This window comes from Diabrotica undecimpunctata, chromosome 5 (assembly GCF_040954645.1).
Source record: "Diabrotica undecimpunctata isolate CICGRU chromosome 5, icDiaUnde3, whole genome shotgun sequence".
Classification (NCBI taxonomy): Eukaryota; Metazoa; Arthropoda; class Insecta; order Coleoptera; family Chrysomelidae; genus Diabrotica; species Diabrotica undecimpunctata.
The window spans coordinates 76,270,146-76,297,415 of NC_092807.1; the positions used below are offsets into that span (position 1 = coordinate 76,270,146).

The window sequence follows — 27,270 nt, forward strand, 5'->3', positions numbered from 1 at the left end:
GCTGTTCTTATTAGCTGTTCAAAATTTAGCCCTGTCCATTGTCGGATGTTTCTGAGCCACGATAGTCTTTTCCTTCCTAGGCCTCTCTTTCCCTCGATTTTTCCTTTCACTATAAGTTGGGCATATTGGTACTTATTATTTCTCAGTATGTGGCCTAGGTATGATGTTTTACTGTGTTAAAAAGTTCTCTTTCCTTGCCTATTCTATGCAGCACTTCTTCGTTTGAGGTATGCGATGTCCATGAAATTTTGAGTATTCTCCGGTAGATCCACATTTCAAAGGCCTCCGATTTATTTACGGTTGATGTTTTAAGGGTCCACGTTTCAACTGCATATAGAAGAGTCGACCAGACGTGGCATTTTGATAAACGTAGTCGAATTTCGAGTTTTATTCGAGAATCACAAAGCAGTTTTTTTATTTTTCCGAAAGATTTTCTGGCCTGTTCTATTCTCGATCTTATTTCTAGATCAGGATTTAGGCTGCTATCGATCCAACATCACAGGTACTTAAATCTTATGACCTGTTCTAAAATGTGCCCATTTATTGTGCAAGGTTGAGGTACGTTTTGGTTTTTTCGGATTGACATCACTTTGGTTTTTTTAATGTTTATTTTCATACCAAATTGCTCACAGGTCGAGTTAATCTTGTCGATGAGTCGTTGTAGACCTAAGTCGGAATCCGCAATTAACACTGTATCATCGGCGTATCTGATACTGTTGATATTTACGCCATTCACATTGACTCCATCCTTGGAATCCTCCAATGCTTCTTTAAATAGGAACTCGGAGTAAAGATTAAACAGCAGAGGCGACAGAACACATCCCTGTCTAACTCCCCTCCTAATTTCTACTTCTGCGGATGTGGAACCTTCGATCCTAACTCGTTTTGGAGCGTTTTGGTTCCAGTACAAGTTTTTTAAGAATTTGATGTCTTTTCCATCTAAACCGACTTCTTGCAAACGTTCTAATAGTAGGTCGTGTCTTACTCTATCAAATGCTTTTTCGAAGTCTATAGAGCATATAAATATATCTTTCTGTTGGTCGTAGCATTTTTGGGCGAGAACTAGTAAACTGAACAGGGCTTCTCTCGTTCCCATGCCGGCTCTGAATCCAAACTGATCGTCTCCGATGATTGATCCACTTTCTATAGATACGATTATGTACGATTTTTAGTAGGACTTTTACTGCATGACTCATAAGGCTTATCAGACGGAACTCATTGCAGTGTTTGTGTGGGTTTGGCTTTTTTGGTAGTGGGATGAATATTGACTCCAGCCAATCTTGGGGTATTTTGCCTGTATCATAAATGCGATTGAATAAAAAGACAAATATTTCGATATTTTCTTCGCTGATTAATTTTAACGTTTCTGGGTATATTCCGTCTGGACCTGGGCTTTTATTCGTTTTAAGATGATTAATTGCATTTATGATTTCAGATTTCAGAATTGTTGGCCCTTCGTTGTTATTTTCCAATCTTGGTTCTTCTCGTATGTCGTGAAAAAGAATTTTAATATAGTTTTCCCATTCTTTCAGTTTATCTTCCGTTGATTCTAGCAGTTTGCCATCCGTGTTCAGCATGGTGTGAAAAGTCGTTCTCTTGGTAGTCGATGTAAACTCTTTTACCTTTTTATGTAAATTAAAAAAATCGTGCCTTTGTTGTAGTTCTTCTCTTTCCACGCACTTTGTTTCTAGCCATTTCTCTTTTGCTTCGCTTATTTTTTTTTTCGAATTATTCTATTTAGTCTTTTGTATTCTCCGTCCTTGTCATTTTTTCCTTTAGATTCTCTTCGTTTGTTCATTAATTGTAAAATTTCTTCTGTCATCCATTCCTGTTTGTTATTTCTAGGTGTTACTTTTAGATGTTTTTCCGTTACATTGTTCATTTGTTCTTTAATAGTTTTCCACAGAACGTTTATGTCATCGTACTGGCTAATTGTATTGTGGTCGATATTTCCTAAATTTTTGTTTAATTCTTTATTTACTGTCTGATGTATGGTGCCGTTTTTCTATAATTGGATGTCTAATAGTTGGTGTTGAGGTTTTTGTTTCTTTATTAGTTTCCATCTTGCGCGAACTTTTGCAACAACAGGATTATGATCGGAATTGATGTCAGTTCCAGGATATGTTTTTGCACTGATGATTGCATTGTGATATCTTTTGTTGACCAATATGTAATCTATTTGGTTACGGATTACTCTGTTTTACAATAATCTCTCTACAATAGCTACTAATTTGCGCCGCAAACTAGGCAACCTATAACACAATTTCATATATCGATTTACAATAAAATCGATTCCCATTGTCATTATAGGGAAAACGAATACTGGCCAGTGGCCATGTTCACAGAGAACAACCGAACACAGAGAAGCGACAGTCCTTTGAAGTTACGTAGCCAAGCCGCCAATGACAGCTAACAACCTGAAAATTAATAGTCAGTGGGCATATCACACAATATAAATTCTTAAGAGCGTAGGCGCAAAATTTCGGGCCAATGTTTTTTAAATGCATTAATTTTTTTCGAATCCTGAAAAAACTAATAAGTATTTTTGAAAAATTTAAACGCAGAATGAAAGACTATATTATTACTGAGGGCCGAAAGTCCCTGAAAACTTCTATAATGTTTATTTTAATAAGTTACAGGGGTGAAAAAAAAAGAGAAAATTTAGTGTGATTTTTAATTTCAAATATCTGATTCAAAAAAACTGTTTGTTTATTTTAAGGGACTTTCGGCCCTCGGTAATAATGTAATCTTTCATTCTGTGTTTAAATTTTTCAAAAATATTTGTTAGTTTTCTCAGGATTCGAAAAAAATGATTGTATTTAAAAAGCATTGGCCCGAAATTTTGCGAATACGCCCTACGCTCTTAAGCGAAACAAAGAAATTACTAAAAATCTTAAAATTACAACAGAACAAGACTTCGAAATTGTAAAAACATGGTTGCAAATAAACAAACTTACATTAAATTATGAAAAAACCAAATAGGTACTCATCTACTTTTTGCTATATACAAAAGTTGTCTGCCAATTTTTAATTCGTTCAATTCCAATTGAACCTTGTTCCAATTTCAAAAATACTTATTACTTATTTTTTTCAGGATTCGAAAAAAATGAATACATTTAAAAAACATTTGCCCGAAATTTTGCGCCTAGCTCTTAAATCAAATATTCTCGTGTATAAAACCCTCTATATATTTTTATTTCTAAAAATACTATATTCGTATTGTGGTCTTCGAGTGCGCTGACCCCCCGGCCACCATCAAAGTTTATTTTTTATAGCTCGGACAGACACGTCGGCCTCGGCTTACTGTTCGAAAGTCAAACCAATACTATTATGTAATAACTAATAATAATTACAAAGCAATAGTAATTACCTGTTATTATTCTTAGGAAATCTAAATAAACTTATTCCTTTTCCTGTCACAGATGAACATCCGCGAATCGCACAAATATATCCAGACATTTTACATATAAATTAAACTTTTAACTATAAACTTATATATTTAACTATAACTATAAACTATAACTATAACCTTTTAACTATAAATAAATTATATAAATGGTCAAATGCACTTGTTGTGTCGAGTATTTACCATAGACGCCTACGGACTATCGGAAACAACCAGAATTAAAGAATAAGCACGTGTTTTTGACAGTTAAACAACCAGAATCGGGCATGCGTACAAAAATGGTACACGCTTTTGGACCCTTGTCTCGCTTCTATGTGTTTTCGGTTATTCTATGATGTTCATCTCATCATGTTCATTTTACAACCGAACTTCCTGGATATAGGTTGATAAGTGCGACAGGCAGAGCTTGGAAGAAAGAATGAAACAATTTTAAGTTATTTTATTATTTCTTGGGAAAGGGGAAGAGTTTATTTTTGGTTATTTTAAAGGAATTTAGTTTATGTGTGTTTAAGAAGCTACCATTTTTTTTTATGAAAGAGAAAACTTCCAATAAGTTCTGGTAAGTCCAAATATCTTCCGTTTAAATTGTCAGTTTCAATCATCTAAATCTTCTCAACTATTAGAAATACCCCACAATCATTCTTATTTTTTTTATATACATATTATAATATTCCAGTATAGTACCTAACATTCAATATTTGAGCCAAGGTCACTTAATGGCAAATATATTTTAGTTTTTGTTACTAAAACAAAAACTATTTTAAGTACAAGAACCTAGAATAAACAAGGCTTTTTCTGTTCTCTTATAGCCTGCCGGCCCAACCTCAGGGATTGGAATTTAAGTTTTATTATTTGGGAAGAAGATATTTTGATTTGGGGAAAATTATACCGGGATTTGGGAAGAATTATACTTTGATTTGGGGAAGGATTTTGGTTTCATTTTCTGGTTGGTCTGCCAGTCCTTAAGGCTTTTACAAAGCACATAGGCTGATCCATCCTACAGCCATCCACTACCAGGACAGCGGATTAGGGAACTCCCTTTCCATCAAAAGGGTTATTAAGGACATTTATTTTCTTGTTAAAACTTAATAATTTAAATTTAAATTTTTTTATAATAAATATATATATATGTATATATATATATATATATATATATATATATATATATATATATATATATATATATATATATATATATCTTGGTTACTTAGGTCTTCAGCCTAAGTGGGTTTACGAAACAGCATTGTGCACAATACCTGGTAATTTTTTTTGAATCCTTTCACTTGCTTAATTTTATTCCCTATTTACTTTAAATTTATTTATTTATTAATATTTTATATTACACTTAATAGATTGTCAGGTATATATTATCCAATTTGTATGTACCCTCATATATCGAATTGATCTATGTGTTGTTCTAGTGTCTTAACTGACTAGTCTCAGATTTTTAAGCTGCCCTTTTGTAACTGTATAAGTATTTAATTAGTTTATATTTTAATTACCATTTACTCCATGTGAGTTATTTAAATATTATTAACTTACCGTTTTCCTCATTGTTAGAGGACTGTTCAGATCAAACCTTGTTAGATATTTATATTTTGGGTCCTCTTTTTAGTAACTGTTTTTCTTGTAAATATATATTTTGGGGATATATTTTAATCATTATTTAGTGTATATAAGTATAGGGTTGGGATAGCACAGTAGGATTGTAATATAGTGTATAAAGCATTTCAGATTTTTATTTGTTTCCTATCATCTTTTATTTTCAGTTAGTATATAACTACATATATCCCTAATTGGAGTGATATTCTAAATTCACCCTGGCGCCCATCTAAAGATCATCTTAGGATTGATCTAATTTAACCTTAAGTTACTACAGGCAAGCAAACGTGCCAACCTCCTCTCTGAGCATAACTCTCATTCTCTTGAGCTAAGCCTATTCTATTGTAGTGCTTCCAGTAAATTTTATATTTTCTTTTGTATTGGTTACATTCTCGGTTATTTAACCTTTTAGTTAAATAATTATTAATTAATTTTAAATTTTATTTAACCAGAAATCTTACATAATTTCTAATATTGGCTTCACCATTTCAGGCTTTTCCTCTTCTCATTTGCAACAACTAGCTCTCTCCATTTTTTAATTAGCAACAATTAGCTTTTCCTTAGCTTCCCCTTATTTAATTGGTAACAATCGGCGTGACCCAACGTGGTGCCTTCGTAGTAACATAAGTTATATTTTAGTTTTAGTATATTTACATATTCAGATATATTGGTAACTGCGGCTATATACACTTATATTAGATAATCTTGTACTCAGTTAATATACCATGATACATACTGTGTAGTTAGTTAAGATACATTGGGCAGTACAGTACAATCAATTTGATAAATTTTAATACATTTTAATAATTGTGGTCTGAACTTATTTAAACAATATTTGAGTATATTTTCGAAATTTAATATTTTGATATATTTTTGATTATTTTGATTAGTTTAAGATTCGTTATATTGAATTAACTTTTTTTCATAATATTAATACAAATTTACATTACTATAATTTGACTTGTTTGGTAAATACTGTGGTCTTGTGTTTTAAATCAGCTCTACCTTTCCTCGCTAGAAGGGGGATTGAAAATAAATATATCTAAAACCCAGATGATGACAAATCTTGTAGTCAGCGAAGATATATGCGTAGGAACAAGATCCATAGACCAGGTAATGGCCTATAAATACCTAAGTCATGAGATTCGCATAGGAAAAGATAACCAAACCGTTGAGCTTTTCCGTCGTATAAGACTGACTTGGACAGCCTTCGGCAAGCTGAACCATATTTTCAAATCGTCTGATATACCAATATGCCTTAAAAGAAAAACTTTTAATCAGTGTGTTTTGCCAGTGTTAACTTACGGTGCGGAAACGTTGACCATGACAAGGAGAACAGTTCAAAAGATCCGTGTGTGTCAAAGGGCGATGGAGCGTGCTATGTTAGGCGTTTCACTACGAGACAAGATCCCAAATCGCCAGCTACGACAAAGAACAGGAGTGGCTGATGCAGTAGAGAGAGTAACAACACTGAAATGGAACTGGGCAGGTCACGTGGCTCGAATGACAGATAATAGATGGACAAAACGGATACTGGAATGGAGACCAAGAGATGATGCCTACCGAAGCAGAGGTCGTCCACCAACACGTTGGACTGACGATCTAAAACGTTGTCATAGGAATTGGATGCAAGAGGCACAAGATCGAAATAGATGGAAAATTATGAGGGAGATCTACGTCCAGCAGTGGATAAGCGAAGATTGAATGATGTGGTCTTGTGGTGTGTTGTAGAGGTTCATTATTTAAAATATTTTCATTATGTCTACATTTAAAGTAGAACATTTATTGGTTAGTGAGTTGGATTATGAACTCAAAATTAGGGGCATCAATATTGATGATTTACCTAATGTTGATGCAAAGCGCAAGGTCTTGCGTGGAGCCTTGAAACAGGAGGAGGGCAATAGGAGTTTTACTCAAATTTCTGCTGGATCGATTCCATTTGAAGAACAACAGCAATATCCCTGACTCTCGATGACTTAGCTCAGAAAATAGGCGAGTTTAGAGGAACTGTACATGATAGTCAATATGGTCAACTAACGTCTCGCTTAGCACACATTTCAGGTCGTGTCCACTTGCTGAGTTGCATTGATGAAGATCAACACTCCTTTAAAAGGTCTGTCTCGGTTAGGATACTTACTTTGGAGGGTGAACTCGACTCTAGAGTTAACCCTATTGCTTCATCCACTCCGAATGCTCCAATTAACATAGTCCCTAGTTTTTCCTATTCCAAACCAGTTCAAGTGCATAAATGGGGTATTACATTCTCCGGTCAAACTCAACATATCGATGTGATTTCATTTTTAGAGCGTGTAGAATGTCTTAGGGTATCTAGAGGTGTTTCAGAGGATGATCTTTTCGCTGCTTCGGCTGAACTATTCACAGATTCTGCGTTTACGTGGTTTATGAATAATAGGGGTCGTTTGTCTTGTTGGTCTGATTTGGTGCAGAAGTTGAAGTCTGATTTTCTCCCCTATTCGTTCCAGGATGATCTACTGGATGAGATCAACTCATCAACAGTACTGGATTTTGGGTATGTGTAGTAAGTTAGATACTCCCTTATCTGACTCTGCAAAAATCAAAATCATTTTAAAAGGTTTGTTACCTTTCTATCATGCTCAGTTAGCCTTGGTGGATATCCACAACATTGAAGATTTGACTGACAAATGTAAGAGAATTGAAGAAACTCTGTCTTGGTCTTCACATCCTCCGACCTCATCTCGACCTACTTCAGGTCGTTCGTCCACTCCGTATCAATTTTCAAATCGATCATGGCATCAGAAATCTAGGGAGCGTAACATGTCGGTTTTAAATTCTAATTTATCATGTTGGAATTGCCATGAAGCTGGACACACATTTTATGAGTGTGGAAAACCAAGGACACATATATTTTGTCATGGTTGTGGGAGAGATGACACTCTCAAGAGGAATTGCTATAAGTGTTCGGGAAACGAGCAGACCGAGAGTCGTACCCTGAGCGTTCCTCCGTCTACAATCCCATCAGGGAGTACAACCACCGTCGTGGAAGGAAATATAGGTCAAGCAGGGTCCAGCAATTCAAGGTCAGGTCCCCTATCAGAGAAACCATCAACAAAGCACAAACGCCACAAGTCGAATCAAGGGAAAAAGTAACTTGGAAACCCAAAGTACTCCATTCTGACGTTCTCAATTCTAGAGTATCTTCTCCTTTATTAAATGTTAGGTGTAATTATGTTAATAATATGGACCAGGAAACAGTTCTGTCATCTGTACCAAGTTTTGATGTTAAAAAAAATGATAATGATAGTTCTATATTAGTACCTTATAATGACTATTCTATATCTAGAGTCTCTGGCTTAGATATAAATTCTTTATTATTTAAGAAATGTAACGATAATCGACCATATCTCCAAATTGAGATTCTAGGACAATCTTGTTTAGCATTATTGGATAGTGGCTCTAATATTTCTTTATTAGGTTCTCATTCATTGGAAATGTTAGATAAAGCTAACATTAGCATATCACCTATTTCCTCCCTGCAAGTGTCAACTGCAGATGGAACAATCCAGTCTATAGTAGGTAAATTTGAAACTGAAATTTTAGTAGCTAATATCAGGAGAAACATTACGTTTTATATAATTCCTTCTGTACAAAATTCCATAATTCTTGGCATGGATTTTCTAAATATATTTAATAGTACCTTAGATTGTTCAGATTTTTCATTGTGTATTTCTCCACTGAATTTATCCACTCTTACTGTCATCCATGATTTCTCTAGTTTATCAGTTTCACAACAGAAACAATTAGAGGCCATTATGTCAAAATTTTCATTGATCTCTTCAAAAGACAAATTAGGCCGTACCTCTCTAATCTCGCACACTATTGAGATAAATACGTCTACTCCCTTTAGACAATATCAATATCCTATACCTCAAGCGTGTCAAGCAGACTTGGGAAAAGAGATTGATTCAATGCTTTCTTTAAGTATTATAGAACCATCAACTTCTTCTTATTGTAGTCCACTTTGGTTAACTAAAAAGAAGGATGGATCCTTCCGAGTTTGTTTTGACGGTCGTAAGCTAAATAGTATCACTGCTAATAGGGATGCCTATCCTATTCCCAGAATCGATGTCATCTTAAGCAAACTCCGGAGAGCCAAATATATCTCTTCTATTGACTTATCCAAAGCATTTCTACAAATTCCTTTAAGTGAAGAAAGTAAGAAATATACTGCTTTTGCTGTCAGTGGTAAAGGTCTCTTTCAATTTGTCACTATGCCTTTTGGTCTTGTATCAGCTCCTCAGACCATGTGTCGTCTGATGGACTTAGTCATTGGTCCACAATTGGAACCATATGTGTTTTAGATGACATTATAGTTGTAACTCCTGATTTTGATTTACATATTGAGATTTTAGAGAAAGTGTTTTCTCGCCTTCAAGAGGCGAATTTAACAGTCAATATAGAAAAATGTAACTTCTGTCGTCCTAATCTTAAGTTTCTGGGATATGTTGTCGATAGTCAAGGTTTTCAGACAGATCCTGATAAGGTAACTGCTATCAAGGATTTTCCAATACCGAAAACCACTACCCAACTACGTAGGATCTTGGGAATGTGTGGGTATTATCGTAGGTTCGTACCTTCCTACTCCACCTTATTGTCTCCACTTACTGATCTCCTTAAAAATAGGAAAAAGGGCCAGACTATTACCTGGACTTCTGAAGCCGATGATGCTTTCCGGCTTATTAAAGAAGCTCTCACTAGTGCTCCTGTCATGATGTCTCCAGATTTTAACGAACACTTTTATCTCATGACAGATTGTTCCAATACCGCTTCAGGTGGTGTCCTCTTTCAGATGAAAGATGGATAGGAACACACTATAGCTTACACTAGTAAGAAACTCAACAAGGCTCAGAAGAACTATTCGACTACAGAGCGTGAACTCCTGGCTATTATTCATGGCTTAGAGGCGTTCCGGTATTATTTAGAGGGTCGTAAGTGTACACTCATTACCGATCATAGCTCTTTATTATGGCTACATTCCATGCGTAACCCATCACAACGTTTATCCCGTTGGATTTGCAAACTATCAGCTTTTGATTATAACATTGTACATCGCAAAGCCAATGGTGTCGTAGTAGCTGATGCCTTGTCTCGTACTTTTGATATTAATATTCTCGATTTGTCTAGTTTAATTCCAGATGCATGGTATCAAAAGATGTTGGTTAGGGTTGCTCAAGAACCGGATCGGTATCCTGATTTCAAGGTGGAAAACAATGTTCTTTACAAACATATTGTTAGTTCCACAGAAGTTTTAAGTAATATGTCGGATTGGAAAATAGTAGTCCCCACAGCAAATAGGGATGAAATCTTGACTTCATTTCATGATAATGTGACAGCAGGTCACTTTGGTTTTTATAAAACATTTAGTAGAATAGCTGAATTATACTATTGGCCTGGCATGCTGTATGCAATTAAACAGTATATATCTAGATGTAAAGTTTGTGCTACATGCAAGCCCAGGAATATGCCACAAGCTGGATTAATGGGTTCTTTTAGAAACATTAACTTCCCATGGCAGATGATTTCTATGGATCTTATTGGACCATACCCCCGTAGTTACAATGGGAATACATATTGTTTGGTAGTCGTTGATTATTTCACAAAATTTCTTTTAGTTTTTCCTCTTCGTAAGGCTACTGTTCCTGCTATTAATAAATATTTAGAGGAGCAAGTCTTCTTCTTATTTGGTGTTCCACAAATAGTATCGTGTGATAATGGTCCTCAGTTTGTATCTAAGGCCTTTAAAGACCTCCTCAGTAAATACAAGGTACAAAAGATTTTTTATAACGCTGCATATCATCCACAAGCGAACCATAGCGAACGTGTGAACCGCAGTATCGTGACTGCTTTAAGATCTTATACTTACGAAGACCATCGAGCGTGGGACCAATACATCCATTCCATAGCTCAGGCTATAAGAACGTCTGTCCACGAGATCACTAAATGTTCTCCAGCTTATCTAAATTTTGGCAGAAACGTGCCTTTATCCGGTGATTATTTTGGTTTAATTTCAGATAATTCTGTAAATCTTCCTCAAATTTCAGAGAACCTCCATCGGTTAAGTGATCTTCAGCATCTACCCCCTATGTTTGCCGATATTAGGAAGAAGTTGAAATCTTCTTACCTTCGATCACGAGTTCATTATAATCTGAGGAAAAGAGACATGCGATTCTTTGTTGGCGATCGAGTATTAAAACGGAACTTCGTTAAGTCTAGTAAGGGAAATGCGATTTCTGCTAAGTTCTGTCAGAAATACATTCCTTGTATTGTCAGTAAGGTAATTTCTCCTTTAGTCTATGAACTGAAAGATAGTTTGTCTAACAAACGTATCGGTCAATTCCACATAAAGGATTTACTGCCAGATAATACTGTCAATGACTTGGACTCTACATCATCAGAAGAAGATGTAACTTAACAACCTTGCTTAAGTTAATTCCTCCTTCTAATTATTTTTTGGTAATACTTGGTTGGTTCATGATTAGGATTTGGATAGGATTTTGATTTGAAAACCCCGGATAAATGCTACGTTGTATTTATTTTGAATTTTGTTACTACTAAATTTTTATTGATAGTTAAATAGTAATTTTTACATAATTATATAGCGTAAATACTGGTACAGAACTGTCATCCTTGGTACATAGTTGTTTTCATACGGTTTGGGTATGTTTTATGTATGTTGGTTACGATTTTGATATTTGTATCGAGAAAGTTAGTATAAAGTTTAGTATTATTCTAGAAGGTTAATATTTTCATTTGGTCTATCGAGCCTTAATACTATACAGTTGGGGAATACTATATAGTTAACTTATATTTATAAGGAATCGGAAACAAGTTGATTTACTAAAGTCAACCTCTGTCAATTCACTATACTGTCTGAATATTTATTGAGATGCATAGAGATACAAATTGTTGAGATTACTCATCTTTGGCAAATGCTGGCTGTGTTGTTTAACGGTGTAGAACGTGGGTTCGAAACCTGGAAACCTTATCAATTGGGCCTCGATAAGGAACAGATTTCATGGCTCACGGTTTTTTGTCGTTATGATATACACGTCCTCCCAGATGTTAGATCTCCTGATAATATAGTTAAATAGGTATAGTCTTTATATCATATATCAAACATTTTAGATGTCTGTCTTCAGTGTACTCATTTTTTTATCAAACTATTGATCATAAGTTATGGTATTCTCACTATGGTTAACCGTTTAGTTTATTTAGCTCACCTAGTTTAGACCTTTTATAATATAGATACCTTTAATGATGTTCTTGTATAATGGACAAATGGATATTTTAGTTGAAACCTAACTTTCCCTACAAATTCAAAAATTTTGTTTAACGACTAGAGACAACTTCAATCTGCAGTTTCATTGGAAATTGGTTTACGCGCGCTCTAGTCCTGTTTATTTTAGTATGTGTTTCTGTCGTCGACTATTTTATGGGTAATACGTTAATAGGGATGTCTCCAACATCTGATGTGCTCTTCTTCTGGCTATTCTTATTCATCCATTGTAGCTTTATGCTATAGGTACAGAAGTCCAGAATGAGTTAGCTATATTTGTCTTGATAATTCCATACTGGTACCTATACCTTCATTAGTTCATATAAATGGTCATAACCATTCATCTTCTTGGTGTGTAGAATTTGCTGGTTGTGCACGTTAATCTGGGGTTTATTAATTTTCAAGGACACGACAGGGAGTCCTAGGAAGATGAGTTGGGATTCTTCCGGATGTTCGGCCTAGTCAACGAACATTATTGAATGCCAGATTGTCGCTGTCTTGTTAAAGACTATACGACCGATTATTTTCTATGATGGTTTGATTTCATAACAGCAGGTAAACTGAAGATAGGTGAATTGTCTCTGACAATCCAATGTCGTTTCAGTTATTAGGTAGTCACCTGGTACCAAGTAAACTTTATTCTTTGTTATAGTTTAATGTTAGTTATTGTGTAGCAAGAAGCCTTAAATCAGCCTGATTGTTCTCCTTGGATATATTAAATATGAATCTGTTGTCTAGGGTAGAATCGATTTTGGATCTGGCTCGTGCTACCATTTTTTTTTATTATTAGGTGGGTACATCCGTATTAATGTGTTGGTCGATCTGTTCAATTTTATTTGAGTTGAGTGGTTATATTGCGAATGGTTATAGAATCTGCCTGATTGTCTCACTTTGGATATGCAATATATACAAATCTGGTGTCCCTTGTTGAGTCAATTTGGTCTACCTTACTCATTCAGCGATTATTATCGGAGTATGTGTAGTTATTTATTTGGTTATATTTGGTATGTATTTTGGTCACTCCTATCTTTATTGATGGTAGAGTGTTGCAACTCCTTTTACACGGCTCTTAAATTTGTGGTTAATTTTAATCGTTCGAGTCCGATGTAAAGGTGGAAGTTGTTATTTATTTTATTTATATTTGGTGTGTGTTTTGGTCACTCCTACTTTTAATGGTGGTAGAGTGTTACGACTTCTCTTACACAGCTCTTAAATTTGTGGTTATTTTTAATCGTTCGAGTCCGGTGTAAAGATAGAAGTTGTTAGTTATTTGGATTATGTGAGTGTATATTTTGTTGCTCCTGCTTTTAGTGGTAGTTGAGTGTTTGTGGAGTTGAAGCAATTATAATATGGGGTTTTATTAAATCCGATAGATTGACTTCAACCACTTGTGATTTATCAGTTATTATGTAAGTCACAGATGAAAGACTCTGTGCAATGAATTATATGTGATCAGAGTAGTATCTGAGTCACTATATGATGTAGTTTAGTAGTCACACTAGTGTTGGATCCCACGGTGCGTGATTACTGTCAATTATCTTTAGTTGGTGTTTATTCATTTAAATGTGGTTTCCACAGTTTAAGCAACTTAGTATATGTTAATTCAATATTTAATAGAAAAATTTACCTTTAACTTGTCATTATGCAATGAGAGGTATGTTTATAAGTCAGTCCACATATCATTCAATAATTCAATAACTACAGACCATTTAATGGGTATTATATCATTGGGTTCCCAGTAAGAAAAGAAAAAAAAAAGAAAATAGCTTTTCTTTTTTTTCCCGAGTTGTAGGAGATTGTAACGATACTCTAATAATATATAGGATAATTTATTGATGGAAGCTGTAATTAAATCTAATATACCCCTCTAATGAATTGTCTCCACTCTGATAATATGCTGTCACCATTGTAGAAGACGTCTGTTTCGATCTCCTTATCAACGCCTCTACAATTCTTAGGGGATACTTATCCCTGCGAGCGGGGCAAGGCTTACTGGCTCCACTAGTCTGAACTGACTGGTTTCGCCCTCGAGGATTTACAAGAGGGTAGAGAAATCTTTTTGGGAAGGAAGGGGATTAAGGACTTCTCGGTCTCAGGTCCTGCAAAGAGTGAGAGGCTATGGGCTTACGTTAGAAGCCGGAGCACTGCAAAGCGAAATGTGTATCTCTTCTAGTCTCGACCTGTAACGGCTAGGAATAACAAAACAAATTTCGAATTTACAATGTATTAACTAGACTGTACATTACAAATATCAGTTATGACAAAAATGTTCGCTCAGGCGCGAAGGGAGACGAGAAGAAACCAGCAAGGAATTAAAGATCAGACAATTTCCGTATTATTAGATATACCTGGGGTTAGTATATAGAGATCTTAGTTACCTCTGCGTATCTAGGCTCTAGCTAGGGAATACGCCTCCAGTCTACCGGGATTTGAGATTTCGTACCTTCGAATCTCCAGTTGCCGACACTTTATACGTCACACTACCCCGTCAAGTTAATTAACGCGTCCACTGTCTGCGTACCTCCCGATCTCCACACTATGGCGTGGAGCTGCTGCGTGAAAACTTCCCACTCCCGCCGCTCTCGCGTGGGGCCCTCAGGCGCCGCGCTACTACTGAACTGCCGACCAACTTCTGCCTGGTTTTTATGTTTTCGCTGATTATGCCTTAGATTCTTTATGTCACGTATTCCATGTGTTAAACTGGATCACGCTATGTAAAAAACTTCTTACTCAGCTCAATTCTTCTCACTTGTTTAACAATTCTTACCTTGTATTAATTTCCAACAAGGTCTAAGTGTCGTAATTTTAAACATTCAGGCTTGTGTTAAACTGGGTCAATTATTTTGTTTTTAATTTGAAATGTATACGTTAAACTGTGTCGAATTTATTCTTTATTAATTTGGAATATATAATAAATACTTAAATAATTATTACTCTTTACTAGGCTAATTGTCCCTTAATTTTTCCTTCTTTATTTCCTTGCTTTATTACATTACATTACTCCCTTCGCAAAAAAAGAAATGGCCTGAGAGGCCTTTTCCTTTTCCAACCCATAATAATTATTCTACTTACATCTTACATTACTTATATCCTACTATACTCTTTTATATTAAGTCCCAGTTATTGTGTTATATTATATTGTTTCTTATAGAATATTTTGCGATGGTCAGCGAATGTATCGTGCTGCCCCCGTATTGTACCTATGTGTATGACAAGTTGAGTTACTTTTGTATTAAATTTGTAACGATGCTCTGATCGTTTAATAGTTCGAAGCGTGGGAGTGTCAATATTTGCGCATCCACTTCTACAACGTGACGGCGAAGTGGGAATCAGAACGGTTATTTAAGGCGTGTGAATAGCGGAATTAGACAGTCTTGTAGCTAGCGCTCTAGGCTCCCTGACTCGCCGGTGTAGTGAACCTGCGAGCCATTCTGGACAGAGACAGTTCCGTATTGAGGATCATACTCTATCCTTAACCAAGCGGAACCCATCGGTACTGTGTATTGAACATTACCGTGGATCTGCACAGAGCCAAGCCGGACAGAGAGATTTCCGTATTGAGGATCGTACTCTGTCCTTAGCCAAGCGGAACCCATCGGTATTTGTGTATTGAACATTACCGTGGGTCTGCTATTTCATTTCTTCATTAGTAATAATTAGTTTCTTTTCTTTTATAGACGTTTGCCGGGGAATTCATTCATCGCGGGACCCAGACGGAAACGTAGAATTCATTTTATTTTTGTTTTATAAGTATACAACGTAGAATTCCTTTTTTAGTTTTTATTTATTGTATATATATACTTAATAGATTTATTTTTATTTCAAACCTGTGTTTTACTGAGTCTGTCGCCCCGAAAGAGCTACCCATCACAAACTGGCGCCCGAGCAAAAATTAATAACATGCCGACAGATAAAGACACAGACTCAGTAACAGGTACGTCGTGGATAAACCGACTTTGCAAAGAGGAATTGCAGAGCGAGGCCGAAAAATACGGCTTAGATCCCAAGGGAACCGTCGACGAATTGAGAGCACGACTCAGAACCTATTTTAAAAATCGCGAGGAAGCTACAGGAACAATCCCAAAAGAAAAAACTTCCAAGGGAACAGAATCCGACACACTGGCCCAGGAAATTTCGGGCATCCGAAGACAATTACAGGAATTAACAATAACGAAACAAATGGGGCAACCAGAATTGCTAAATCAAGTACGAAAGTGGAACACACACTTCGACAAGAAACATTCGGATGCAATAGAATTCTTAGAGAGGATAGACGAATTAAGCTTGGCCTACGAGATCGATAAACAAGATCTACTAAGAGCATTACCAGAATTATTAGGAGACCACGCCTTGTTATGGTACAGAAACAATAACAAAAATTGGAAGTCATGGACAGATTTCAGCGAAGATTTTAAAAAAGCTTTCTATCCCAGGGGATATTTGCTACAACTAGAAGAGGAAATCCGAAACAGAAAACAGAGACAGAACGAACCAGTAGATAGATATATCACGGAGATTCAAACATTAATCAGACGAGAAGGATCTTTTTCTAAAAACCAAGAACTCGAAAGGATATACAAAAATTTGTTACCAGAATATAAGCTTTATGCTCGCCGCCGGGATTTCGGAAACTTAGCCAAATTACAGGATTTAGCCCAAGAATACGAAGCTCTAGAAGACGAAAAGACCCGAGCAAATCAGATTTGCCGTGGAAACTGGAGACGCACGGACCAAGCAGAGTACGATGCGAAAACGGCATGCTTTAGATGCAAGATGCCAGGTCACAGCCGTAAAAACTGCAAAAACCCATGGAAAAAGTTTTGTTCGCGTTGCGGCAGAGAAGGAGTTTACAGCAGCGACTGCTGTTTCAGGCGTCAGGGAAACGAATTACAGACTGGAGAAACAAGGAGTCGTCCCAGTCTGTAAAACAAGATTCGACTCCATTCGTTTTCGCCGTTACACAGCCAGCAAGCAATGACATTCGACTATTCGCATCACTAAAAGTAGGGCAAAGAACATACAGAGCGCTCATCGACACAGGAACTACTAAAAATTACGTCGGGGATAGAATAGCTCAGATATACAAGGACTCTCTAGATAGCTACAGCGGGAGAACAAGACTAGCAAATGGAGCGTCAATTGAGCTTAACCAGAAGTTGACAATTGAATGCGAGATCGATAAGTTACAAACCCGACAAACATTCATAGTAATGCCAGGGTTGACGGAAGATGCATTAATAGGAGTGGAATTCCTCAGGAACCATTCTATCGAACTTAAATTCGATAAACATACGACCAAACAATACATACAACATCAAGAAGAGACTTGTAACACTTTAAAAGACTCCACTCAAAATACGGAGTTAGAAAGGTTCCTAAGAAAAGAACTAAGGGAGTTTGAGAACATAACAGGACCCACCAACTTAATAAGACACGAAATAAAATTGAAGAAAAAGTGCGATCCAGTCAAGCAGCCTTATAGGCGGCACAATCCCGCAATGCTACAGATCATCAACCAAGAAGTGGACAAGATGTTAAAAGAAGGAACCATCGAACCCTCCACAAGTGGTTGGAGTTCACCGATTGTACTAGTTAGGAAAAAGGATAACTCGTACAGATTTTGCATTGACTTTAGAAAAGTCAACGAACTATCAGATAAGGACGCATATCCGTTACCCAGAATATCGGAAATTCTGGATAGACTTAAGGAAGCAAATTTTATATCGACCCTCGATTTGAAACAGGGATATTTTCAAATACCCCTAAAAGAAACAAGCCGCCCAGTGACAGCATTCAGCGTACCCGGAAAAGGCCATTTTCAGTTCAAAACCACCCCATTCGGACTGCATTCCACAGGAGCCACTTTTCAACGACTACTGGATAAGGTAATACCTCCCGATATGGAATTCGCGTTTGCCTACTTGGATGATATCGTAGTAATATCTAAAACGCTCCAAGAGCATTTAAATCACCTACATGAAGTTTTCCGAAGACTGAAAGAAGCCAGATTACAGCTGAACTTCGAGAAATGCACGTTTTGCCAGTCAGAACTCAGATACTTAGGACATGTGGTTGGAGCAGAAGGAATAAAAACTGACCCGGAGAAAATCAACGCTATAACCGGACTTACAGCACCGAGAAATGTGCGTCAACTCCGCCGGTTCCTAGGAATAACATCATGGTACCGCCGATTCATAGACAACTATTCGATACTAGCAGGACCGCTAAACATGCTTCTGAAGAAGAAGATAAGATGGAAATGGACCGATAAGCAGGAAAACGCGTTTGAAGAGCTAAAATCAAAACTTACATCGGCCCCAGTATTAGCATGCCCCGATTTTTCGAAAACATTTTACCTGCAAACAGATGCGTCGAACTGTGGACTTGGAGTTGCAGTAACACAGAAATACGACGGCCAGGACAAAGTAATTGCATATGCTAGTCGAACCCTCACACCAGCCGAGACAAAATATTCCACAACGGAAAAAGAATGTCTATCTATCGTGTACGGGATAAAGCAAATGAGGCCGTATATAGAAGGATACAATTTTAAGGTCATATCAGACCATCAGTCCCTCAAATGGCTGAGGAACCTTAAAAACCCGTCAGGTCGGTTAGCCAGGTGGAGTTTAGAACTGCAACAGTACGATTTCGAGGTAATATATAGAAAGGGAGTCCTCAACAAGGTAGCAGATGCTTTGTCACGACAACCACAAGAAAACCAGAGCGAAGAACCAGAGTCGGAATTATTAGCATCAGAACTGGAATCATGCAGTTGGTACGATAATCTATATAGGAATGTACTCCAGAACCCAGACGATTTCCCGGATTTACAAATATCAAACGGGAAATTATATAAACACGTTTGGAGCAGCCGTAATTTAGCCGACCCAGAGTTTAATAACCCATGGAAATTATGCGTACCAAGATATAAAAGGAAAGATATTTTGGAGGAAAATCATGACTCGACCACAGCAGGCCACTTAGGAATTGCAAAAACAGTTTGCCGAATAGCGCAAAAGTACTATTGGCCTAAGATGTTTAAACAAATTGCAGACTACGTTAGAGCCTGTACGAAGTGCCTCCAATATAAACCGTCTCAAATGCAACCAGCCGGGAAAATGCAACCGTCCACTGTAGAAAAGCCTTGGCATACTGTCTCAGTTGATTTAATGGTACCATTCCCAAGATCTGCAAAAGGAAACATTTTCTTAATAGTCGTGCAAGACCGGTTTACCAAATGGGTCGTCGCTCAGCCAATAAGAGCAGCATCTACGAACTCAATCATCGACACTCTACGATCAAAGGTAGTCATGCAATTCGGTATTCCGAAGAAAATCATCTCGGACAACGGCGTGCAGTTCACAAGCGGAAGTTTTAAGGCGTTCCTAAAATCCTATAACATAAATCACATTCTAACACCGCCGTACTCACCTCAATGCAATCCAGTAGAACGAATGAACAAAGTACTGAAAACGATGATAGCTACTTACGTGGAGGATAACCATAAAGACTGGGACAAATTCATACCAGAATTCTGCTACGCCATAAATTCGTCAAGACACGATTCAACAGGATTTTCACCAGCGCTTCTTAATTTCGGAAGGGAATTAGACACAACAGAGGCGACAAATGGACAAGATATACAGGGGTATGCAGAAAACTTAAACAAGTTAGAAGCGTTAAGAGAACTAGCGAAAGTGCACATGGAACACGCTTTCGAGGACCAAAAGAAACATTACGATCTAAGACGAAGAGACTGGCAGCCACATCCAGGAGATCGAGTCATGAAAAAGGAACACCATCTATCATCGGCTAGTGCAGCTTTCACCAGCAAACTAGCGCCGAAGTACTCAGGACCATACATAGTAACGTCAGTGATATCACCAGTAATAGTAAAACTGAAATTGGCCGATAGTAGTAGCCGCAAGCAGACGACGGCGCATGTAAAAGATTTAAAACCGTGGGGAGGAAGATTGTGATAAAGATACCGAGAGGGATAGATGACATCACAAGGCTGTAGACACCATATACGCAAAAAAAAGGTATGTTACTTTTTTTTTTTCAAAGAGAAGGGGGTAGAATATTTTGCGATGGTCAGCGAATGTATCGTGCTGCCCCCGTATTGTACCTATGTGTATGACAAGTTGAGTTACTTTTGTATTAAATTTGTAACGATGCTCTGATCGTTTAATAGTTCGAACCGTGGGAGTGTCAATATTTGCGCATCCACTTCTACAACGTGACGGCGAAGTGGGAATCAGAACGGCTATTTAAGGCGTGTGAATAGCGGAATTAGACAGTCTTGTAGCTAGCGCTCTAGGCTCCCCGACTCGCCGGTGTAGTGAACCTGCGAGCCATTCTGGACAGAGACAGTTCCGTATTGAGGATCATACTCTATCCTTAACCAAGCGGAACCCATCGGTACTGTGTATTGAACATTACCGTGGATCTGCACAGAGCCAAGCCGGACAGAGATTTCCGTATTGAGGATCGTACTCTGTCCTTAGCCAAGCGGAACCCATCGGTATTTGTGTATTGAACATTACCGTGGGTCTGCTATTTCATTTCTTCATTAGTAATAATTAGTTTCTTTTCTTTTATAGACGTTTGCCGGGGAATTCATTCATCGCGGGACCCAGACGGAAACGTAGAATTCATTTTATTTTTGTTTTATAAGTATACAACGTAGAATTCCTTTTTTAGTTTTTATTTATTGTATATATATACTTAATAGATTTATTTTTATTTCAAACCTGTGTTTTACTGAGTCTGTCGCCCCGAAAGAGCTACCCATCACAAATTCTTATTGAAATTTACAAGTGAAACATTCTTGACTTATTACTATGTTTTGTGACTACATGTGTCACTTATTCTAAATTCTAAAATTCTAAAATTGTTCTATCCGAATGTAACTCGCGTTTCTCGGCAATCGCGGTTTTGCTTATGATCGTTCACTATCGACGTATCCCTGTGGGGATTTTCGCACTTCACTCGCGTCGTCTTGGCTTTTAATGTCCGTTTGCCAATTTTCACGTACCGCGTTAACTATCTTGTTAGTGCTGTCTATCTCCATTGGGTTGCTCTCGCTGGTTTGGTCTTTTCTGGTTGGTACTGGTTTACTTTTTGCCGCGTTATACTTCTGACCAATTGGTGTCTGGTATGTGTTTGCTGCATCTCTTTGTCCAATGTTCATCTTCTTTCTGCTCATTGCTTGTATTCAGGTGTATATTTTGTTCTTCGTTCTTTGATTTTTGGTGTCGGTGTATTACCCAGTTGGTGAGGTTTGTCCATAACCCTGCTATGATTATGTAGCTGCATCCTATTGTTTGGTATATTCTTAACCCATTCAGTATTATTCCACAAGCATATATAATTGTTCTATATATTAAATATACGCCAATTAAGCTGCTGGTGATATTTCCTAATGTGGATAACCATCCCCATATTCTATTGAGGGTGGAGTGAGCGATCTCTTTTAGTTCATTTTCGTCAAATATTTTGGTTAATGTGTACCCTTGATTTATTGTCTCTAGGCCTGCTGTTCTTCTGGTGATTATGTTCTCTACTGCTTTTCTTTCTGATCCGAACGTGACTATCCTTTGTGCGTCTTGTATTTCTTGTTGTGTGTATATTCCGCCAGCTGCTAATGGTTGTAGTGGTACCATGTCTATTAATGATTCTGCTTCTACTGTGATTTCTGTTGGATTGACTGCCTTGGTTGGGTCTGGTGTCAAGCTGATCCATTGTTCTTCTACGTAGTACATCGGAGGTGTTACATGGTTGCAATCTATTTCTTCGGCGTAATCTTGGATTATTCTTGTTACTGGTGACATAAATTTTGACTGGTTTAGTAGTGAGATCGGTAGTTCATGGAAACATTTGTTTGTTCTTCGTATGGTCACTGGTTTCGGTATGCATTGCATTATGTAAAGTACTTCTCCTAGTACTCTTCCAGTGTACCCTGGCATGTTCTGCATAAGTTGACTGACAGCGTTAGGTAGGGATGGGGCCATTAGTAATCTGTTTTTTAAAATTTCTCTCTTTGTTTGACATCGCCGCAGTACTGTGTCTAAGTATAGATTCTCTATTTCTCTTTGGTAGGCTTGTTCGGTGTAAAGGAATTTGCTATTTATGTAGGTCATTAGGTCTACGTTTTGGGGAAGGAGTGGCATACTAGGATTTATTTTGTTGTTTACGACGAAATTTATTAGGATTCGGGGGTGTTCAGTTTGCCATACCTCTGTGTTACATATTATAGCCCTTTTGTGTAGCGTTAGAGCAAATATGTTTTTATCTTGTTCTGCTATTACCAGCTCTTCTAGGGATTGTTTGTTAGTGATCTTTTCACCGTGCCCTTTATAAAGTTGTGACAATTGACTTTCACAACTGTTGTCTTTGTATTGTTCCCAGGTTATTTCGCCTATTGTAGAGTCGAAGCAATAGCCATTGATGAATGGACATGTTACTCCCTCTCGTAGGTGGATTTCTTCTGTCTGGTTGTGGTTGCTGCTTCCAGGAATAAGATAGTTAATAATGTAATCGGTTTTGAACGGTACCCGTGGTTTTCTTTGCGGTTTCTTTAACAAATCGCACTGTTTTTACTGTCCGAGTAGTCGCACTCCCGTTAGCAAACTTTAGTTAGCATTAGTACTTTCTACGCGTAAGTCCAACGCACCTTAACCTATACATACATGCATAGCTGCTTATTGCAGACAATTGTAGCGATAGCTTTACATAGTTCTGACTTATAACTAACCTACATTGTATTGCATATTAGTATGCCTTATGATCATAAACTAATAAAATAAATTGATATTTAATTAGTTAATAACGGATATATCGATAATTGGGACTTTTTTAAACGATTACAATATACTATAAGATATTTATGATATATATACACCCTGTAAAGTTAAGTCTTATATTTTTTTAGTTTCAACTTGTCATCACTTATTTTTTCAATATACTGTGTACTGAATTCTGCTTTTATCAGAAACTATATCAAGTATCCTATTTTAACTGTGAATGAGTATATTACCTGTGTTTGGTCTTTCGTCCCTTGTTGTTAATGGCGAATTTTCTTACCTATTTACATGTGTACTTCTATTAGGAAGGGTGACGACCATATTCCAATCCGTCGTTACATTTATACTGGATTGCAAAACCTACCCTTTCTATGGTTATTTGTTTTCCATATTTTCGGATTATGGGAGCTAACATTTTCCTTGCTAATGTGGTATGACGGTAGAGGATTGTGTCACAGGCACAATAATTTCTTACGGGGGGTGAACAAGGTTTAGAGACACTAAATAATATGTCAGGAGATGATGTGGGGTGTTTGCAAACATTATCGAATGCACATCGGAACAGTAATACGTTCCAACAAGGCAAGTATGATTCTATTCGCTTGGTGATGTATGGAAATTGCTGGTAAGATATAGGGAATTTGGGTGTCTCGTCTGAGAATCTGAAACCGACGTCTACTTCGTCGTACCAAGTGTTTCGGCGTTTTTCTGCCTTCTTCAGACGCCATTCTAGCTCTCTGATTCGGCGTTTTTCTTTCCGTGTATATTTTCTGTGGGTTTTCTGGGGGCGGTCTCCACGCAAGCGTCCTTGCGCTGGGTGCCTTGCCCAATTTGTCTTTTTGAATTCGCAGGTCAAATTCCTGAAAATTCCTCTCTGCACATTTGCACAATACGCTATAAGCTGGCATTGTACAGCTGGAGCAGCTTCCATTAACTACTTCTGTTAATATAGGAAACCAGTATGTGGTATTTACCCAGCTGTTAGTAACACCACCAATAATGTGTTTGCCTCGGCAAACATTAAATTCTTGTTTTATTTCCGTGATTGTGTCGGGATCGGTGATTACATCGCCGCTGAAAATGTCGTTCGCTAATGCGTTTGACATTAGAGCTATTTCACAATAGCAGAAAACAGCTAGTGCTGTTTCTCTGAGTTGTGGGTCATTTACGAGATTGTTAGCTTTTGACATCGCTTCCTCATTTTCTAAAACGTCGCCATGAAAATTGAAGTTTTGGTCGCCTTCCATTTCAGTGTTTTATAACACCTCCGTTCCTAGAAATGATAATACTTGCTATACGGTGATAATGAGACTGTCATTGAAAGAAAGTTTATTTATAATAGAACGCGACTGATGAGCGATATAATATGCAGAGTATTTTACGTTAGTTTATTACTGTTGTAATGTATATTTTTGACTTATACCTGGTAATGATATTCTTCTATATCGGATTCCTTACTATATTAAATTTCTTGTTAAAATTTTAGCATTATTCGAGCGGCCGTCTCTTGTAATACCAAGCTTTTAACCTTTCTTGTCGTTGATTGATATTTTCCTTATTGGTCTTCTGCGTCGAAAAACATTTCTGTGTTTTCATCATTCTGTCTTATTATTGTTGTCTCATTTTTATTTCTTATTCTGTTGTATGAGTTCCATCCTTTCTTTTTCGTTTTATGGAATATGCAGCAACATTTTCTTTCGGACTTGCTGCCTAATCTATTCCTTATTCGTTCTGATCTTTTTGGTTGGCTGATGTCTCCCTGGCTTCCTTTTCTTCTTCTCGGCGGTTTGTTAAGTGAAGTTCCTGGTCTATGATTGAGTGCTTATGCCCTTGGCAATCATCGCATCTCTTCACATTTCACATATTTCCCAACATTTCTTCTTAATTCGTTCCAGAAATATTATTTCCTTATATTTCTGTACTATATATCCTATTTATTCTTCCATATCCTTCCTGTAACATGTGGAAGTTCGTTGATTATAACTCTTCTTGACCTGCTTATCTTGTACTATACAAATTTTTGTACCTGTTTTTTAAATTAATTGATTAAGAATTGGCTGATTCTTATTTTTCCATCTCCTCTTATTCTCATCTTTCATTATTATCATTTTCTTCATAATCTTTTGCATTCACATTTGTGAGCCAAAATCTCAACAAGTCTCCTAATGCTATTCCTGAAGCATAAATCCTTAAAATAAATTGTTTTTCTTCTATAAATCGGAGAATTCCCTAACGGCGTTTATTAGATATATCCATTACTAAATGTTTCTTGACATTAATTAGTCAATTAAACTTTAATTTCTTCCCTAGATAATCTGTTACGTGGTACGGCTATTTCCCACAAAATTGCTTTTCTTGCATTCTGAGGTGTAAGATACTAATTCGCAAACTATTTCCGCAAAATGTTCTTATTCTAGAAAACATGAACATATTTCTGTTCATCGATTTTTCTTCTCTGTCAAAAAAAATTCCATACTCGTTAGTTCTTCTTGCATCGTAAATAATATTTTAAATATACGGATTGTAATAATAAAACATTTAACCTGGTCAGTTATTTGTACACATTTCAAGTTTATGGACTGCTTACTCGTACATTCCAACTGTATCAAATATCATAATATTAACCTTATTTCGTTATGTAATGTGTTTGCTATCGACATAAAATATTCTAGGTATCGTATTTTTTTTTGTTTTGTTTCTCGTCTTTTACAAATAAACATCTGCATATTTTGCGTTTTTTCGATGGGCCTTTTTTCTTCAAATATAAAATTTTTCCTGGTTTTGTATCTTCGGAATAAAACTTCTAATTTATGTTTCTGGATTATTCACATTTATGATTCCTATAGATAACATACCCTTAATCGGTTTATCTATTTATCCTCCTGTAAGTTCCTTCGCAACTCCTTGTTTCTAATAATAATAATAATAATCTTTATTAATAGCACATGGCTAGAAAAATATACATATAAATACATCAATTTATACCCTTAAAATTAAATCACAATGCTTTGCTTAACATATATCTTACATAAATTTTTAAATTGAGCTAAGTTTCCAGAAGCCTTAATGTTTTCCGGTAATTCATTGTATTGCTTTAATCCCCTATAAAAAAGATTATTCTGACCAAAATTAGTGTTGATCCTATTCAGATAAAAGTTATTTCTAGAACGTGTGTTGTGTTCATGTACATCTCGAACAAAGGTACAATTATTACACAAATGCACAGGTATCAGACCATTTAACATTTTATAAACAAAAATCATACTATTACATACAATTGTCTGTCTTACACTTAAAACATTTGCCATTGTTAGCATGTCAGTTCTACTAGTGTATACACTACATCCTAATATTATCCTTAAGGCTTTATTTTGTTTTTTCTGCAGTACATTCATTTGAGAAGCATTCATTAAAAACAGCAATGTAGAGCAAAAATAGAGATGGGGAGCAATAATCGATTTATATATGGTCAACCTAGACCAGCAACTTAAATTTTTTGACATTCTTCCCAATGCATAGATTTTTTTTGCTATTTTGTTTGTAACAAACTTAAAATGTTCAACAAAACTTAAATTTTCATCTATAATACATCCCAAATACTTATACTGAACCACTCTCTCCAAAGAAATATTATTAATTTTTACATCTTTTATTATGTTATTTAATTTAAAATTTTTATTCTTTATAAGCATCATTTTTGTTTTATTTACATTAAGACTTAAGGAATTATTATCGAGCCATTTTAATATATTACATATCTCTTCATTTATTATATCGATTATTTCATCTACCTTATCCCCTATTGCATATATCACAGTATCATCGGCAAACAACTGTACCTTACACTTTTTAACAACATCAACAATATCATTTATATACAGTATGAAAAGAGTAGGACCTAACACAGTTCCCTGTGGCACACCATACAGAGATGTCTGAGCCGATGAAATGGCACCATATTTTGTCACTTGTGTTCTATCAGTCAAATATTCTTGAAACCACTTTATAATTTTTTCACCAAAGCCATACCTTTCCATCTTTCTCAATAGCAGTTGTCTGTTTATGGTTTCAAATGCACGTTTAAAGTCTAAGAAAACCACACCAATCATTTTCCCGCACTCCAGCGCACCCTTCCAGTC

At 36.5% G+C, this 27,270-nt stretch overlaps 1 protein-coding gene across 1 annotated transcript in view; it reads left to right on the plus strand.

Annotated features, from left to right (window-relative positions):
• pr (6-pyruvoyl tetrahydrobiopterin synthase purple) overlaps positions 1-27,270 on the plus strand; it is a 98,870-nt gene that overhangs the window by 4,300 nt on the left and 67,300 nt on the right. The window lies entirely within an intron of this gene.